We start from the raw sequence: 13049 nt of genomic DNA on the forward strand, positions 1-13049 counted from the left end.
ATCATATCACTTGAAAGCGAAAACTTCCGGGGTGACCGCAGCGAAGCGGGGCGGGTTAACATAAATGACAGGCGATATAATGTTAACATTTAATGCAATCTTCTATGGTTTTTATCATATCACTTGAAAGCGAAAAAGTAAAAATTATCTAAGTAACAAAGTTTATTGCGTTCCGGGGTGACCGCAGCGAAGCGGGGTGAACGCTGCTAGTCTATATTATAAAATTGAAAGTGACTATGTTTGTGACTCCTAATCTCTTAAACCACCCGCTCGATCTGGATAAAATTTTCCACATACATGAGGTTTGGGCCAGGGAGTGTTTTCATCATTTTACTTTGACGATAAAACTTAGGGGAGGGGGAGGAGGGGAGTTATAAAATAATAAATAAAACTTATAACTCTTGAACTAAACGACCAATCTCGATCAAATTTTTAACATAGATGAGATTCAAGCCTGGAATATTATTTGTTAGTTCGGTTTGACGGAGCAACGTATGGGAGGAAGAAGAGGAGAAGATATACAAAAATCGATATAAATAAAAATAAAAGTGACTAAGTTTTTGACTTAATAGCTCTTGAACTACCCAACCGATCTTAATAAAAATTTTAACATGTATGAGGTTAGAAACCGGAAAGATTTTTTATAGTTTCACTTTGGTGGTAGATCCTAGGGAACTCTTAAAACACCCGACCGATCTCGATCAAATTTTCAACATGGATGAAGTTCAGTCCTGGAAGATTTTTATCATTTTACCTTGACGATGCAACGTAGGAGAGAGGAAGGAAAGAGATATATATGTAAAAAATAAAAATATAAGTGACTGTCTGTGACTTCATCACTCTTGAACCAGCCGATCGATCTCAGTCAAATTTTCTACATAGGTGAGGTTCGGACTTTGGATGTTTTTTGTCATTTTACTTTGACGGTAGAACTTAGAGGAGAAGAAGGAGAGGGGAGTGAAAAAAATAAATAAAACTTAACTCTTGAACCACCCAACCGACCTCGATCACATTTTCAACATAATGAGGTTCGGACCTCAGATTAATTTCTATCACTTTGACGGTGCAGCTTAGGGGAGGGGGGGGGACAGATATTTTAAAATGATCGAAAATGACCGAGTGGAATCTATAGTTTTGGGGGTCGCTGAGATAAACAGTGACACTTCCGATGCTGTTTAAATCTAAATTCAGACCCGCAACTTGACGGAGGGGAGGGGATATATACATATAAAATGATCGAAAAAGACTAATATTAGTGTCAAATTCATAGTCTTCGAGTTCGCTGAGTGAATACTGATACTTTAGGTACCATTTACGACCAAATTCAGCCCGCAACTTGGGGAAGGGGAAGATACATAAAAATGAAAAAAAATGACCAAATATTACTGACGAACCCATACTTTTTGGGGTCACTAAGGTGAACAGTGATAGTTCTGATCCCGTTTAAATGCAAATTCAGCACCGCAACTTAGGGAGGGGGAGGAAGGATATATATATATATATATATATATATATATATATATATATATATATATATATATATATAAATAATCGAAAATGACTATTATTATCAATGTTGATTCCATGGTTTTTGAGGTCATTGAGATGAACAGTGACACTTCTGATGCCGTTTAAATCCAAATTCAGCCCTGCAACTTGGGGAGGAGGAGACAAATATACAAATCATCGAAAATGACGGATATCAGAGAGCGCTTTAGTAATAGTAAAAAGTGACTGACTAACGAAACATTATTATTATTATTATTATTATTATTATTATTATTATTATTATTATTATTATTATTATTATTATTATTATTATTATTATTATTATTATTATTACTTAAATTTAATTCAACGAAGTGGGTAATTGATGCTAGTAATCCATATTCACAAATGAGACTGATTTTGTACAGTTATTTCAAATAACTTGGAGTTTGATGGCCTTATTTTGTATTTCTAATGTAGGTCAAAAGTATTTAATTAAATTGAGTTTACAGAAAAGATATAGACAGTTGAGCCGTTTTCAGTTTTCAATCAAATTATTCTAACATATTAAGAATTTTGATTATAATAATTATTATTTTAATTTTTCTCACTTTTTGGTGAATATTGCTGATCATATAATCATCATACCCATTCTGCCATTATTGGCAGGTTACTTGCTGCAACTGAGAAACTTCGATATACGGTGGTCCTCAGCTAGTCTCTTCGTCTTAACGTAGCAATTTTCTGTTTTAATACTGTATCTTCCTTCAACTACAGCCTCCTTCGCTCCTTTCCTCTCTTTCCTTCCACCATACCATCTAGTACGTCCTCCTCAGCCAATATCCCAACCAGTTTCTCTTTCTCCTCTTATCAATATGTAAAATCCTTGTTTTTCCCCCTATTGCTAATGTTTCTAACACCTTGTCATTCGTTTTCCGTTCAACACAGCTAATTCTCTCCTTTTTTCTCCATGCTCACGTTTCAAAAGTCTACAATCTTTTCATCGCTTTTGTGTAATGTCCATGTTTCTGCCTCATAGAGTAAATATTGGAATTAGTAAAACAAAATCCCAATATTTAATTGGAAGTTTGTTTAATGCAAGAATTAGCTAATCGTGGTTGAAAAGAAAAATCAGACGCCTTTAGAGTGTAAAAATAATTTTGCAGTTCATGGTATCTCAATAATCTGTACCGTCTTGATTTTCTTCCATGTGTCTCAGGGGTAGCCTCCCCAGTTTGGGAACGAGTGGAGCGTTGGATCTGTTAAAAAAATGTAATAAGATTACGAAACGTTGTGATTTATCTTATAAGTAGTGAAGCGTGGACACCCATTAAAAAAATAAAAGTTATTGTCTATGTTGTACACTGTCATCATACTTACACGAAGGATCATTAGTATATATATCTCTCCTCCCCATGTCACATTTAGAAAAATACATTGTATTTCTGTTATTATTGGCACATTGTAGAATTTATAATCCCTTATGTCCACAGCAAAATTTACCTATGAAAAGTATAAGATCTTTTAGAAGCAAAACTTGCAAGACTCTTGTAAAATCCACAAAAGACCTGTGCTCGAAATTGAGTATTTCAGAAACATTTCAAGAGAAACGCAAAAGGTTTGCAAAGAAATATTTTGATCAACTGGCTACGGATAGTAGACTAGATGTATCGGAAGATACATTTCGTGTCATTGTATTTTATCCTATTCTGGATTGTATTGTATCACAACTTAGCACCCGTTTCCACGGAATGAATCCAGTGCACAGCAGCTTTTCTCACCACAGCAAAATTGTCTGCATCTGAAGAAGATCAGAAATCTGGATATGACTGCTACAAAGTATAGTAGTGATGTAAGCTCAGATTTTCCACTGCAAATATTGGTATTCAGAGATTATAATAGGACTGAAATAGGTAACCTTCGAACAATTCGGGAAATAGCTTTGTTCTTAGTGGAAGTGGGTATTCTACGTCTTTTCTGATATGCTACCGAATGTGTAATTTTTAAAACAATACCTGTAAATGTGGCTTCTGCTGAACGCTCTTTCTCGAAATTAAAGCTCGTAAAGAATTACTTCAGAAGTAGTATCTCACAACAAAGGTTAACAAATGTTGCTTTAGTAAACGTAGAACGAAAACAGACTTCAAGATTAAACATAGACAAGATTGTTTCAGGTTTAGTTGATGCTAAAGCTAGGTGAAAAAGGTTTTTGAAACGACTTTAAATTTTTGTTATATTGTATGGAACTTTGCATGTTTGAATATTTGAATCCATTACAAAAGTTTATTTTGAAATTGTTTCAGTTGTTGTGCAACATCCCTGATATTCCCTTTTTATTTCTTAATCATGATGTTCTTATCTGTAAATAATATATGTATAACTATAGTACACTATGAATAACATCATTTCTTATATTTTTTGTTTTCTCTCTAAAAATGTATGTAATTAATAATACCTTCTCTATTTTGACTAATACGGAAACAGAAATTTCACTTACTTTGCACGATGTATGTGGTACTGTGTTTTTTAAAAGCTCTGTAAAATTAACGCGATATGTATTGAAATGAAGTATGTAAATATACCCTTTCTATCTTAACTTATGTTATTCCATTATTTAAGATTACTTCCGAGGAAAGTATATATATATATATATATATATATATTAGGGTGATGACTTTTATATAACACCGTTTTCCTGTACCATAATTTGATGAGCTTTCATTCAAGATTTGATAAAATCGCACTTTAAGGGTAGTATGATACAATAACCTCACGCACAAAATGATTTTAAAAAAATATTTATCAGCTTTTTTGCCCATGTTTTGAGGTAGATGTAGGCAGATACAAAATTGAACACAAGCTTTAAAATCACATATATACAACATTAAAAAATGTCACCAAACATAAAAGGAAGTCAATTATTCACTATAATGTCACTGGACATGTTGAATCTCAGCGGGAGGTTGTCCTTTCTGCGACAGAAGTCGTAAAAGTCTTGCATAACTTTGATCGCACGCTCCCAGCACTGGTTGTTTCGGGTTATTGGAGATTAATCTGTCTTCCAGGGGGTTTTCAAGCATTTGATACCTGTTGGGTAGTCACTCAGAGCTGAAGATAGTTCGTCAAACTCTTCATCGTGAAACAATTGACTGCTGAACCGATGGTCAGCCCATGAGAAGAAAAGAATGAACAGATTTTACGCAGCCTGTTCCGGGTTTCAGACATCAGAATAAACGCAAGAAAGGCTACTAGACTGGCACGAGAATTTCAGCTAGCATTGCTAATGTCTGGGATCTGTTAAAACTTAACGAAGGGGACCTCATTCCTCTCAGTGAAGTGATGGAAGACACGAGTGAGGTGGTAGAGAAACTCCATGTCGTCTCTCCAGCCGCCTGTTCGCTTAATCTTAGTTTTACCTTTGCTGAAGGCTGCTTTCGATTTATCATAATTGCTCATCAAATCCTGTTCAAAGAAGTACTTGATGTTTGGTGTTTTATTAGATCCATATAGCTCATCCTACGTGACAACGCGAAGAACGCGAACCAGCATATGGTTCTGGCAACTGATGAACTTGGGTTTGGAGTGACGTTTACCTTCGAACATTTGCTGCAGACGAACAACGCCTCTGTCTTCTTGCTGGTATTCATGCTTGTTGTGTGGGCAACAATCATAACAATTGATCCCACAGGCTGAACTCCTCTAACACATCCTGGAGTCCTTCTGCGATTGTTTGAGCTTTTCCATCTTTCAGTTTCAGCGCAGCCAACTTAGTTTCTTTTGCTTCATTTTTGAGGAACACGGCCAGATATTCAAAATCATCAAAGTGTTTGCCGTCAAAGTGAATGCTCCACTCCTCCAGATGAAGCGGGCTCACCAAGTGTTTCTTCACCTGAGCAGCTCTAGTGCAGATACTCTTGTGCATTGCTGACTGATATGGGGTTGGGATTTCAATGCTCCTGCCAGAAAGCTGGTTGCACACCTTTTTTGCTCTTTGGGACGACAGCTTTGAGTTTGTAACAAGATGTCTTGCAATACCTGTTGTGTTACGCTTCCCTGTGCTCGTTGATGCTGCATCTCATCCTCCCAAGGATTGTCTTCGCTGTTGTTGGATGAGTCCGTGTTACTTGCGGAAAAATTAGGGCGCGCTGAGCTGGTAAGTGTCAACAGAGTCGCTTCCTTCGCTTGGATGAGTGTATGGTCTTTGCAATAGAAGGTCTGCCAGTGGAATAACCAACTGGCCCTTGCTTTCAATTTGCAGTTTGCAGCACATCCATTCGCCAGAGATGGAGTGGGTCAGTGGGTCAAGTTTTCTGAGTGGGTCAGTGGGTCGTGGGTCAACAGCATGTGACCCACTGCGACCCACCACCCACCATGACCCACTGCGACCCACCATCCACCGTGACCCACTGCGACCCACCACCCACCATGACCAACTGCGACCCACCACCCACCGTGACCCACTGCGACCCACCATCCACCATGACCCACTGCGACCCACCGACTCAGTATGATCTACCGACCCTCTCTGCTCACTGCATTGTAGACAGTATATTCTGAAGACTGGTAAATTTGTCTTCGTTTTACTTCCAAGACCATTTCCCTTCCTTTTCCATTGTTTCTGACTACTTACCTGAGGTGAGTATATCTAACCAAGTGAAAAAAGAACTTCAGGCACTTTTGGATATTGATATTTTTAATTGTAATAATAGCAATAGCACTTAAACTACTACTTGGCTTTCGAGATCTGTGAGTTTTTAGAGGAGCTAACTACTGGAAAAAATACATTTTTGAATCACTGTAATATATAAATTATTATATAAAAAGTTGAATATAACTATGTGTGCCTGATCATCACGGTCAAATTGCAAAGTCAAAATAAAATTACTTTTGGTATATAGTTAGGCCTTAATCCAAACTGGGATATTATATTGCTTTTATTATAATGCATACTATCCTAAGGAGATAGAGAGGATCCGAATTTTTGCGGGGAAAAAAATGAGTATCTCGCAAACCGTTAAACTTACGGAGCTGAAATTCAGTGTATTAACTCTTTATTGAAAATAAACAGAATGTGTCCTAGCATTTTTTTAAATTCTTCTTTATGTGTTGTGTGGGGGCGGAACACTTTCTATATATGGAAAATTGGTAGTGAGTTGGTTTGTAAAAGTGATCGAAAACGATCGATGTTATTTAAGAAAAAAAATCAGAAACAAAAAATACAGTGCTTGGCTTCATATATTCATTGCTTTCTACTATAATAATTGCTGAAGCTTATGTTTATTATATGGAGCGCTTACAGCACAAGGCAACCAACCCAAAAACTTGTGACTAAAATAGGCATAAAATTTGTACTGTAAGCTTAATTACACGGAAATTTTAACTTTGGAAAATGAAATGAAATGAAATCTTTTAGTTTTACGTCCCACGGTTATGCCGGTTAGGCTAAAGGAGACGGTGATGATGAATAATGAATGAAATAGAGGAATGACGAAAGTGGGAGGAAACGGGAGAACCCCGAGGAAACCCACGCACTCGGTGTTCGTCCACCACAAAGTTCAACTGGCGGGAATTTTAAGTTTGGATTGTACGCATAATTATATGGAAAATTTTACACTTTTTTCCCTTTACGTTGGTCTACTTACCTTGATTTGGAACTTTCAAATTTCATCCTTTTTTCCACTGAAAAGTATTGATAATTCAACAAGGAAATAATTATACTATGATAATTTAATTTAAATTCATCGTAATTTGGCACATGGCAAACAGCAGTGTGGTAATTGAAGCGGAAGAAGGAGGGAAATTCTCATTCAGCTCTGAAAACTTTCCAGGAACCTCGTTCCCTTTCGCTTTCTAGACGGGGTAGGAAACTTGGTAATAGCATCAAACCTTCATGTGTAAAAATTAAATTTATAAACAAATAAGAAATCATCAGTTTATCAGGATTTAATTGATAATTTATTCACAAGATTCCCTATCGAAGGCGTGGTAGATGAAGTTTCTGTTCTCCATGGGTCGACATTGCCAACTGACATGGTCGATATGGAAAAGATGTATGGTGATAGAGAGATTATACGTACTTCTTGCTGAGTATTTCAAAACTGACTAAGAAAAATCGTTATCAGACTTAAGTCTAACAAGCAGATTGTCGATGAGGAGTTGCAGAAATCGGGTAGAAGTATTATCTATTTCCACGACAGAGTGCGAACGGGAATTTCCCCTTATGAATTTACAGATGACTGATATTAGAAATAGACTAAGTGCTCAAACATTGTCTCACTTGTTGTTCATGAATGTTAATGGCCTACCGCTAGACAAGCTCAAAGTACACGAGCTCGTTTCTTGGCTGAAGGATGGACATCATTCCGCTGCGGATGACATACCACGAAAAAGTTACCAACAGGAAATAAACCCGATTTCAGGTTTGTTTTAAGGTGGAAAATTACGAGTTACAGAAAATGTATACTTGTATTAGTAATGGCTTATTTGTGTTATTCAACTTTGTACCTATTTTTTAGTAAGTCTCTTCTATGCTTTAGCTAAACTACTTTGAATAAATATTCATAATAATTGCAATTATGCATATTTGTAATTTAAATTTAACGTGGTGTTTTAGTGATTACACAAATTACAATTATGAGCATACTTTATGGAGATGCTCTCACATAGGGTACCCGAGCACCTTTATAAACTATGAAAACTGATTTTTCAAGTTTTTTGTGAGAAAAATACTGTGAACTGAGAAACCATAACCTTTTCCATATTGTACAGGGGTATTTTCCTGCGAATAGAAGTTTCTTTTGGAATGCATTCAGAAATTAACACTTGCAAGAATACTCTCTTAGTACAAGTATATTTTAGGCACACACTAATTTCCCCCCACCTCGAAGTGTTTCAATTTCCTCACTGACAAACACTTTACCGTTTGATATTGTAAAGGTCAGATCGACCTTTTTGTAACAGAGTGGTGCTTGAGCGATTGACTAGAAATTCAAACTCCGATTAGTGACAATTTCACAGTCTTGTTTTATTACAAGTGTAAACTCTTTAGTCAGTACAGAAGAGGCCGTGTATCGTGTTCAGAGTTGATGACGATGGATTTTGGTGAGTCAGAATAGGTCACAGTGGATGAGAGTGGTTCATGGTGGGTGGTGGTTCATGGTGGGTCAGAGTGGGTCACGGTGGGTGGTGGGTCATGGTGGGTCACAGTGGTTGTGGGTCAGAGTGGGTCACGGTGGGTGGTGGGTCATGGTGGTTCGTGGGCCAGAGTGGGTCATGGTGGTTGGTGGGTCAGTGGATCGTGAGTCACGGTGTGTGGTAAGTTAGTGGGTCGTGGGTCAAGTTTTCATTGACCCACGCCAACTCTGCCATTCGCCTTTTACCTTGGTCATGTCAAATAGTTCATTCAATGAATTAAAGTTTTGTTTCTTTCTGCAGCGCTCATATTCTTTCAGAAGGTTTGCTAGTTTTGCACAAATGGCCTGATCAGATATATGCAGGAAGTTCAATGTTTTGCTCCATAGGGCTTTGAGCTCCACACCTATTATACCAGTCCTCTCTCTCCGTTCTTTGGCAGTGGATTCAAGAAATTTGAAAAGTTCAATGACGTGGCTTTTCAGGGACATGCGACTTCGTTCACTCAAGGTTGCTTCATAAATTGCCACGTTTGCCTCTTCTTGATTTTGCTTGAAACTAGACTAAGGTCCAGTTCTTTGCCCAGGTTTCCTTGTTCTTGTCCGAGTTAGAAAAGCTCTTCTTGAACGACATATTGTTTTCTAATCAACAACCGAAATAGAAAAGGCCTTAACGTAAATATTAAATACGTAACAAATTAAAGAAACTGTTATTGAGTTTTCACATATTTTATTTACAAACAAGGAAATAACAATTTCTCAAAATAAAAAAAGCAGACACTAATAAAATATTATATGCGCAAATATAATTAGCGAGAGAGTTCAATGTAGCTCACCAAATAATACAAGGATCTCTTTATAATAAACTCTGGATACATCTCCATGTAACCTCCACTTTTAGTACCTATTAAATTCCCTCCATTGCCAGATTGATACCAAAAAGGGTCACTTTGTAAGCAATAATAATAATAAGTCGGAAGGCACAAGTTAACATATAAACATTGTTAACGCAATTATATAAAATGCTAAACTGACCTACATAACATTTCAAAGTGGTTTGTGTGTGATGTTTTTCAATATTTCAATGGAATAAACGTCATTTTAGTCATGAATAGGCAAAAGTTCATTCATTCGTGCTATAGGAAATAATTTTTGAGAAAAAAATCATAAATGTCATCATCCTAATATATATATATGTGTGTGTATATGTGTGTGTGTGTGTGTGTGTAATATTATGTTTGCTGCTTTTACTATTATATTGAAGAATACGTTCGTTTCTGGGGGTTCCCCAAACATCCTCTTGCACCGGGGCCCCCCAGAAGGTTACAAGTAATTACGGAGGTTACAAGTAATTGAGATCAGAGACTGAACTACTCCTGAGGTACTATATCGTAATATAAATCGGTTTATGTTAATACAATAATTATTTGCATCATACATACAACTGTAAGCAGTCTATAACATATATATCGTCTTAATACCAAGCAAGATAAAGGCTTGCAAGACGAGATCTCTGTAATACTAAAATCGTGGGTGTAAAGAAAAGTGCATTACATAGCACAAATAAGACAACTGGTCTATTGATAACTGATACCAAGCTCAGGATTTCCACTCAAGAGCAATACAAAATATTGTGCAGTGAAGTTGGAAAGTATTAAAAACTACATATAGAACATAAGAGAAAAAAATAACTTCACGTAACGGAAAAAGACAAATGAAACTATTACTTGCGTTAAAAAATAAACAGAAATAAATATAGGCCCTACTCCATCAAGTTTTAAAGTGAGTTTCTAGAGGATCGGGTACTTTGTCAGATTTTAATGAAATATTCAGTTGTCGTATACATCAACTAGATGCGAAAATTTGTACAATATCCTGTTGTGTATTATCTTCAGATTTGCAGGATGTAAAGGTTTGTCTATTTGCTCGTAACTAACATACTTTAAATTATGTTCATCAAGCTGAAGCAATGTACCGTCACTTCCACACAATTTTAGAAATGCTACCGGAACTTCATCATCTTTACATCTAGACTAACAGATGCCTGCATACTTATAGGCAACTTTACTTGTAGCACCACACTTGAAATCAATCAGAACAGAAGTTCCTGGCTTAATATTATGTGCTGAGAGTTCGAATTCCGATACAGGTTTTTTAACTGATGGCCCAGGAACGTCAGAATAGATCTTTTGTATTGTAGGCAATGTGCTGCTATCATAATCGTCTTCAGTGTAAACATCACTATACTTTAAACGTGTTTGAGATAGTGTTTGTGTAACTGGTTGCTGCGTCGACCTCGAAGAAACATGTAATTTTATTACGTTGGACGGTGCGGTAAGACCAATTAAAATATTATGTTCATCCATTTTCTCAAAGTGATGGAAGTTGTGTATTCCAATGATATCTATAGCTAACATCCAACGTTTGTTCAAGAAGAGGCGAGCCGTTTCTTCATCAGCTTGAGATATAAAAAGCACATTAACAGTTTTAGACAAATTGACAACATGTTCATAGAATTCTTGTGCAGTATTAATTTGTGTGGCTTTATTATTGCGTTGTGAAGGTTTTATGTAACTAAGAAACCTATTGTTTCGACTGTACATGAATTTAAATAATTTGTTTGCGTACACCTTTTAACAAGGAAATATTATGTTTATAAACCAGTTATTGTAGGTGAGACATTAGTTGTCTTCATCATTGCTCTCCACGGTTTTGGTGCAAATAACACACCTATGTTTCATTTTATATGAATTACTCAATATTTGTTGTAATCGTGTTGTTACACATCAAAACCTGCATAAGTTTAAAACAGTACCTGCCTTGACAATACTTACTGCTTTCTTGAAAAATGCAGGTGTGCTTCTTTCGTTCCTCCCAAAAATATGTTACTTTACTTCGTTCACTAAATTGATACAAGCTATCCAAATTCATTATATTTGAACGAAGCTTTGACAATGCGTGAACAGTTTCATTCAGTGATACAAATATATAACAAAGAGGTACAATAAATGCACAAATAAATTGTTTTTATGCAATTTAAGGATGATCAATTTCAGTGTAGATAGCATTATTCTTCAGATTTCATGTCAACATTTCTCGTAAAATTCCTACTTTTCGTGGAATGGCTGCACTATTATCGTATTATACAAAATGCTAAGTTGAACATCAAACTACATGGTAGAAGGCATTGTTATACCACTAGCTCCGTCGTGCACTGTGCAGTCCGCGGGCGCCAGGACACAAAATATATTTGTCGACTCATGGTCTAGAAAGACACGAAAGGTAATTTGGGTAAACACGCTAAGCATATTTTCGTCTTCAGACAGGTTCAATTTATCTGCATCGAGATTATTGCACATACTGCAATACTTTATACATTCATCCTCATAACCATACTACATTATTTCCGTACCTCAAACGTAATTGTAATCTGTTCAATTTTCCGTAAACGCTACAAGTATGTAATGTCGAGTTTCTCCAACTTTCTTAGTGATTCCGACACTTGCTATGGAGAATTCCGACACTCCTTTTAAATAGAAATAAAAAGGTAAAAAATGCAGCAATACAGGTATAGATATAAGTGTCATATGTAAGTAGCACATTCATACATTAAAATCTTAGAAGACCTTAAAAATGTGTCCTGGTTTATCTCACAAATTATTCCTTTTATAACACTCTTCCGAAGTCTTAGAAAATGATTCTACTGAGTCTTTTGTTGGACCTCTAGCTCTAGCAAATTATAATCCTTGAGGTTTCTGTGTAATCACTGGTGGGTGCCGGCTTTAGAAGCTATACAGCAAATCATATAAAGCCATTTCCGACTTCTAGCAGAAACAGTGTTCAATTTAGTTTCTATCAGCATAGGAAAAACTTCGCCGACGTAAATAGGTGACGATGAGACTAAATCGCATGGCATCAAATCTTACGATTCATTTTAGAAACTCCTTCTCTTGCTTTCCTTCTCTTGCTTTTCTGAGAAGGTTGGACAAACCCTGAACTTCTTATTATATTAATGAATCTATTTATTTTGAAAACCCATTCTCGTAACGTGTTTCTAGGTACATCAAATTCTCTAGCTGCAGTTATTAATGACTTTTCGTTTCGAGCAGGCTCAAAGGCGCTTCATATTTCTTAATGACCAATTGCACTGAACAGTTTTACGTTGGTAAGTACGTACCATTCTGCTGCAAATTATAATTGTGAAACACTGATAAGTTCATTTGAACACTTTAGCTTTGATAGTAATATAATACGTCGTACGAATTGCAAAATTGCAGAAGTGCCGGAACAACCCAACATTGACTGTCGCGAATCGCCCGAAACGACCTGACCACGAAACACTGAAACAGCAAGAACCACTCACCATACTCTATTGTTATGTTTAATTAATTATTGAAATATTAAAAACAAAAAACTTTTGTATATGAGTGT

This window comes from Thermobia domestica, chromosome 16, assembly GCF_964235325.1.
Source record: "Thermobia domestica chromosome 16, izTheDome1.hap1.1, whole genome shotgun sequence".
Taxonomy (NCBI): domain Eukaryota; kingdom Metazoa; phylum Arthropoda; class Insecta; order Zygentoma; family Lepismatidae; genus Thermobia; species Thermobia domestica.